The sequence below is a fragment of the Lathyrus oleraceus genome, chromosome 5 (assembly GCF_024323335.1).
Source record: "Lathyrus oleraceus cultivar Zhongwan6 chromosome 5, CAAS_Psat_ZW6_1.0, whole genome shotgun sequence".
Taxonomy (NCBI): Eukaryota; Viridiplantae; Streptophyta; class Magnoliopsida; order Fabales; family Fabaceae; genus Lathyrus; species Lathyrus oleraceus.
In genome coordinates, this window is record NC_066583.1 from 347,232,361 (window position 1) to 347,239,321 (window position 6,961).

Here is a 6,961-nt window from a genome sequence, read left to right on the forward strand (position 1 = left end):
TTATTTTATATGAATGTTTTACCGCGTAAAGGCTAATTGTAGAATTAGAAAAGATTCTCCAAAGCATATACCTATAAGGATATATGATTCCAAATCATAAATTTTCATAATAAAACTTAGTAACGAGGTAATGAAATTCAGAATTTCCTATCATATCAAACGATTTAGAGAGGAGAACTTGACTTATTTAGAGTTGGTAAAAAAGTAAGACACATGTTAGGAAATAAAATCGGGAAATTCCAATTATTTCTCTAACATTTGCTAAATTATCACTTTCTTTTATTTTCATTAACTATGTGATCAAGATGAGTTTTGTAAGAAAAGGGAAGTCATAAATCAGAAAGAGGAAGGTTTCAAAAGCAATTCAGACCCTAAACTCATTTCATACATAATATAGTCGAAGAAGCTGAAAATCTCGTCTCCTAATCAATTAGACCTCGGGTTTAAGGAACTTCATTTGCAGCAAACCTCTAGAAATATTTCTGAAATTTGTAACAATGTTATATGCAAATTTCTAGTACAAAGATGGGATAATCATATATGAGATACGTAAAACACCAATCTCTAATGTATGTGATTTATTGGATTTGAAAGAAATAAGTTCTATTGGATTTGGGAAATTTTTAGAAAAAAAATGGTAGGTTCTGAAAAAATTAGGGAAACAAAATAAGTTCTTCAGACAAAATCATTTGGAAAACCAACCACTCAAAAAGAGTCGATCAAATCTTTGGGGACAAAATTCCAACTAAAAAAAATATGATCAACCACAACATTGTAAAACTACAAACAATAACATAATAGAGATCATAGATGATTTATCTCAAATCCCTTTTTTGAGTCTCAAAGCAATCATACAAATAGAAATTGTATCGATAATACCCATAAGATTTTGCCCAAACCTTATTTGGTCAGTATTACACAAATCCTACAAATTAGGGGAAACCGTATTATCCCAAGACGCTGATATGAGGGTAATAAACTCTTACCATTCTGACTGTCTAAATCACCCCATCAATAAGATAATTCTCCCCCGTTACATCGAAACAGAGTCTTTTGGTGAAGTTTAACTTTGTCTTCCCAACGCTCTCCCTTAGAATTCCTCGTAGCTTCTAACTTTTCTAAGTTTCACATAAAAAGTTTCTCAAATCTCAAATATTTTTTATTTATATAACCTAATGTGTTTTTCTAATTCATAGTTTTTATCTGTAATGTCTCAATATTTCAACTCAACCTTTCAACTTCTCTAAAACTCGGTTTCTCTCCCCATTCTCAATTTGTTTATAAATTATTATTTAAATTAAATAAATATTAAATATAAATAAATATTTAATTCAAATAATTATTTAATTTAAAGTTTTCTATATTTTCTACTCTTTTAACTCATTACAAAATAATTAAATATATCTAATTATTTGTAATAATTCCAATAATATTTTATTTTTTTCTCTCTAGTTTCTATAACCTCGGTAATTAGTAAATTACTAAAATACCTCTACACAGAAAAACATTTAATTTAAGTATGATGAATAAAATACACCGATAATTAAATAAAATACTTTATTTAAAAGTTGGGGTGTTACAAGTACCATTGGTACGGAGGTCCTCACATTTTAGGCTCGAAAAATTTAGTCGGACATAATTGAAACAATATTGGAAATTAAAACTGAACATATTAGACATATTGATTATAATAATAATAAAGCAGTGGCACGTGTAAGTAGTGTAAAGAAAGTAGTAAAAACATGCGGTGAACAATTACGTAAATAATAAAGAAAAATCTCCAAGCAAGTACATAATAATTGTTGGAATAAAAATCTTGAAAGTTAATGCCGACAAGATTAGAACACGAACGATCCAATAAAAATTTAAAAATTTGCAAAATCTAAATCTAAAGTGCAGAAATCTCTCAATGTGAGAATAACCGCTTTAATAAAAGTAATTTTTGTCTAAAATAAATTCTAAAAAGCTTCGATATTGAAAATTGAATCTAAAGGTCCTTTTTATAGGGCTAAAGTTCGTATAGGGGTGTCCCAAGTCGTGCAAGAGGTAGTGGAGAAAATGGTAGAAAAATACAATGCCAGGTCTAAAACATGTACCAATTAAAAACATAAAACCATAAAAAGGAAAGAAAAAAGACTCAAAATGGCAGGTGAATAGAGTCGGAAACATGATACTTTTCGAGTTATCAACGACTGAAGTCGGGCTCTAAAGACTTTAAAGTCTCGTCTGAGGACTTGATAGAAGTCCATCCCCGACAGACTCACACCTCGTCTAAGGGACTTGAAGTCTCATTAGTCAAGGTATAATATATAATCTCACATGAAGGACTAAAAGTCCATCAACCAAACTTATCTAAATTCCTCGCATGAAGGACTTGGAGTTTCCTTGGATAGAGTCCAACATACGAGTCTCGCCCAACGGATGCAACATAAGTCTTTCTCGAGAAACTTAACTTAAAGTCTTGTCTGAGGGCTTGATAGAAGTCTCGCACAAGTGGTTCAACACCTCTCTTGACAGTCTTAAAGTCTCATTAATCATGCTAAATATATAACTTGTCTTGAGGGACTGAGAGTCCCCTCAAGAAGACTTAATTAAACTCCTTGGCCGAGGGACTTAAATTATCTTTGGGCGAGATACAACATAAAAGTCACACCTAAGAGGCGCGACCAAAGTCTTTCCTGAGACACTTAGTCTTAAGACTTGTTTGAGGGCTTGATAGAAGTCCCGCATGAGTGGCCTAACGCCTCGCCTGAGAGACTCGAAGTCTCATCAGTCAGGTTCAATATATAATCTTGCTTGAGGGACTGAGAGTCCTATCAAACAGGCTCATCTAAACGCCTTGCCTTGGGACTTAGATTTTCCTCTGGCAGAACCTAACATGTGAATCTTGCCCAAGAGGCGCGACCAAAGTCTAGCTTGAGAGCCTTAACTTAATGTCTTGTCAGAAGGCCCAGTAGAAGTCCTTCCTGAATGGCCTAACACATCGCTTGAGAGACTTAAAGTCTCATCAGCCGGGCTTAATATATAATCACTCGTGAGGGACTAAGAGTTTAATCAAATAAGATCTTCTAAATGCCTCACCTTGGGAGATAGAGTTTCCTCGGGCGGTACCCAACATACAAATCTCTCCCAAAAGGCGCAACCAAAGTCTAGCATGAAATATTGAACTTAAAGTCTTGTCATAGGGTCTGATGGAAGTCTCGCCTGAGTGGCCTAACTACTCGTTTGAGAGACTTAAAGTCTCATCAGCCAGGCGCAATATATAATCTCTCCTGAGGGACTGAGAATCCCATCAAACAACCTTATCTAAATGTCTCACCTTGGGACTTGGAGTTTCCTCAGGTGGAACCTAACATACAAATCTTGCGCAAGAGGGGCGACCAATTTCTAGCCTAAGAGATTTAACTTAAAGTCTAGTCTGAGGGCATGATGGAAGTCTCACCCAAGTGGCCTAATGCCTCTCCTGAGAGACTTAGATTCTCATTAGCTAGGCTTAATACATAATATCTCATAAGGGACACATTATAAGCCCTCATTAAGAAAAAACCCACTTGGGATAGGTTCGTACAAGAGAGCCTTAAGAATATTAGCACCCTTACTAAACCATTATGCCCTTTACCAAACCCTCGTGCTTGAGGGACTATGTAATGTTATATTTTGACTATGGAGAGGAAGGCCAATGGCGGGGAGAGTCATCCACCGAAGCCACGGCCATCCGAAATGGTCCATAAAGCCGCCCAAAATGGGCCATGAGGCTGCTCATATGCGACAATGTAGCCCGCCTGACTGGGCTCTCATCATCCAAATTTCCCAGTAAAGTTGGGTGATGACGTGGGGCCATAATGACTAACTAAAGAGAATCACTAAATAAAGTGAACCATTTCCTCCATGATTCTAGGAGGAATAAGTCTTCCTTTGACCACTTTCCTAGTTGTGGAGTTAGGGATTAACCGCCCACCAACAATGCAACCCATGCCCACTAAGGTTTTTATAAATACATCATCTTAAGGATGAAAGTAAACTCATTCTTTACACCCAAAAGAGCATAACGCTTATTAAAATTGACGGAGAATTGTGATCCAAAACGCAGCGGAAATTAAAATTTCTCCTTTAGAGATCCTTACGAATGGTCATGATCTGTGATAGAATATTTACCTCTTGTGACGATTGAAACCTTTGGTGCAGATCTCCTGTGACGTTCAAAACATTTGATGCAGATCCACGGAGCGATCACGAACGTTGAACGATGACAACGTCTCTACTCAGTCCACATGAACGAATTCCTTCAATCTCAGTGCTAGCTGGTACGAATGAAGGCTTTGAGTGTGTGTGTGTGTGTGTGTGTGTGTGTGTGTGTGTGTGTGTGTGTGTGTGTGTGTGAGAGAGAGAGAGAGAGAGAGAGAGAGAGAGAGAAAACAAAAATAATGCAACCGCAATGAATGCTTCTGCACAAGGGTTCTATTTATAGAACCATTTGTGTGGGCTTCAAGCTAAAAAACCCACTTAAGTGTATTTTGGCCCATATCTTATAATATGCCCAAAATCACTTAAGCCCATGGTACCTTACCATATTTCGTATTCTACTTAAGTACACCGTACCTTACGATGTTCTACAACTCACTTAAGTGCACCGTACCTTACGGTGTTCCTTAGTTACTCTATCTCTCATCAATCCGTCCTTTGTGTGTGACCCTGTAGGTTTTCGCGACATTGGCAATTATATTAAATCATGTATTTAACATAATAAACAGTGAGCGGTATCTAGCAACACATCACTGCTACCCAAGACACGAAAATGTCATGTGATCTGACAAATACTTATGTGATAATACTTATGTGCATAATTACCCTTTTGCCTTTATGTCTATATTGAACACAAGGCATAGACCGTGTCATCCTTGTCCAGTTCAATATTGTGCCCATAGACATTTATCCTGTTACGCATGATGGGAAAATTCCATCTAGGTCACTCATGTCCCTCAGCATGCTTCGTGGAGTACCTATCAATTGTCTTTATGGTTATCCAGTTACGGACAATGTTTAATCAGCAATAAAGCACTCGACTCTACATCTAGGGTCCATAGTGGTTTCAGGTCGAAGAGTGGTATACACCATTATCACCATGAGAATAACTTATGACACTTTGCATAATTTTCTATATAGTATTCTCATAGCGGGTCAATCTGGTATAAATATTACTCTTAATATTCATACCTATGTTTAAGACTTGATAACTCCTTATCCATGATCCATGAGATGTGATCATCAGTCTATATACATAATAGTCTTAATGCTTTAATGTTATCCCACTTCACAATAAAGCTCGACTACGGATACTTTAAGAATAGTGTCCTTATGTTTAATGTGATCTCATGATCAAGTCACACTTGATACATTAAACGGACTAGCTATTCTAGGGACTTTATTAAACAAACGTAATAAAGAAAAAGCCTTTTATTATTAATAAATAATTCGATACAAGTACCAAAAGTATTGGCCTCTAGGGCTTACACCAACAAAATTCACAACACTACATCTGACCATAATGATACGCTTACTCTAAAGTCTCACCAGTCATCAGCAGAGTCTCTCACCTCACGTGAGCAAGACTCTTAAACCACCGGAAAACACCACCGTACAAGGCTTCTCGCCACCGTGGGCAAGTCTTAACCACTATATCGTGTTGTAAACCTACTAAGGCCTCTGAGTCTTCATGTCCTTGTAGGGGGAACATACACACCTATACTTTTTAAAAAGTACAACATATTTTGTCACAACCTTATCATCATTGGTAAGGGCTACTACTTCCTCTATCCATTTGGATACATGGTCGAAAACAGCAAGGATGTAAAGATTGCCAAAGGATTGTGAAAATGGCTTCATGAAATCTATGCCCCGTAATTGTGTTTCAGCTTACTTTCACACCAAATTCTACCAAGTGTTTCTCTCTAAGTCTCTTAGTTGTTGAAACCCTTTTGCATTTCCTCCAATAGATCCTTTTATAATTAGCTTCATCTAGGGTTCTTGTGGAGTCTTGGATCACGGGCCTTTGAATATTCATTATGCTTGGCCCATAAGAATCAACAAGTATCTCTCCAATTCTCCTTTTTCGTACCATTGATGAGCAAGGTGCAACAACATGTGGGAGACAAAGCGTTTTATGACAGGCTAGTGGCGTAGAAAAATAGTGGTGGTGCCTTGTAGTAGTCCTTTGTATTAGGGAGATAAGATGTGCACTGTAGTGGTTGTACTATTGTGCATAATTTTGTCTTCTAGCGCCTTGATCTTATCTCTTTTCCATTTAATTCAAATGTGCGTCGTTCTTTTTATTGGTGTCATGTATGCCCTAAAACCGTGATTTTCAAATCTTTGTAACTTTCATTGCATCCTGCTCTCCACTTACATTTGGGCTTAAGGTGTTGCTATGAAATTGTTGTATAAGAACTTATAAGAAGTCATTTCTTATCCATGTAACAAACACATAAATAATCACAAATGATATCACTTAGTGTGCTCTTCACAATTTGCCTAAAAACAACAAAAATGCACTAAAATTAAACTAATAGATTATTGAATAAAAAATTAAAATTAATTATTAAAGATCATAATATCTCACGCATAGTGAGTTATCACATATACGGTACAATACAAGGCACATGGAACAGTTGAGAGGTAAAAAAGTAAGGTTCATTGCTAAATGTTTCACACAAACCTATAGAATTGATAAAGGTGAACACAATTCGAGTTACAATATTTTTTGTTGTTAATTGCATGTGGGAATTACAACAATTTGATGTGAAGAATGTATTCTTAAATTTATAAGATGAAGAAGTTTATATCGAGATGCCACCGATATATAAGAAAAATGTTGTTACCAATTTTGTTTATAAGTTGCAAAAAGTAATATATATAGATTTAAATAGTTACCTCAAACGTGATTTGGAAGATTTACCAAGGCTTT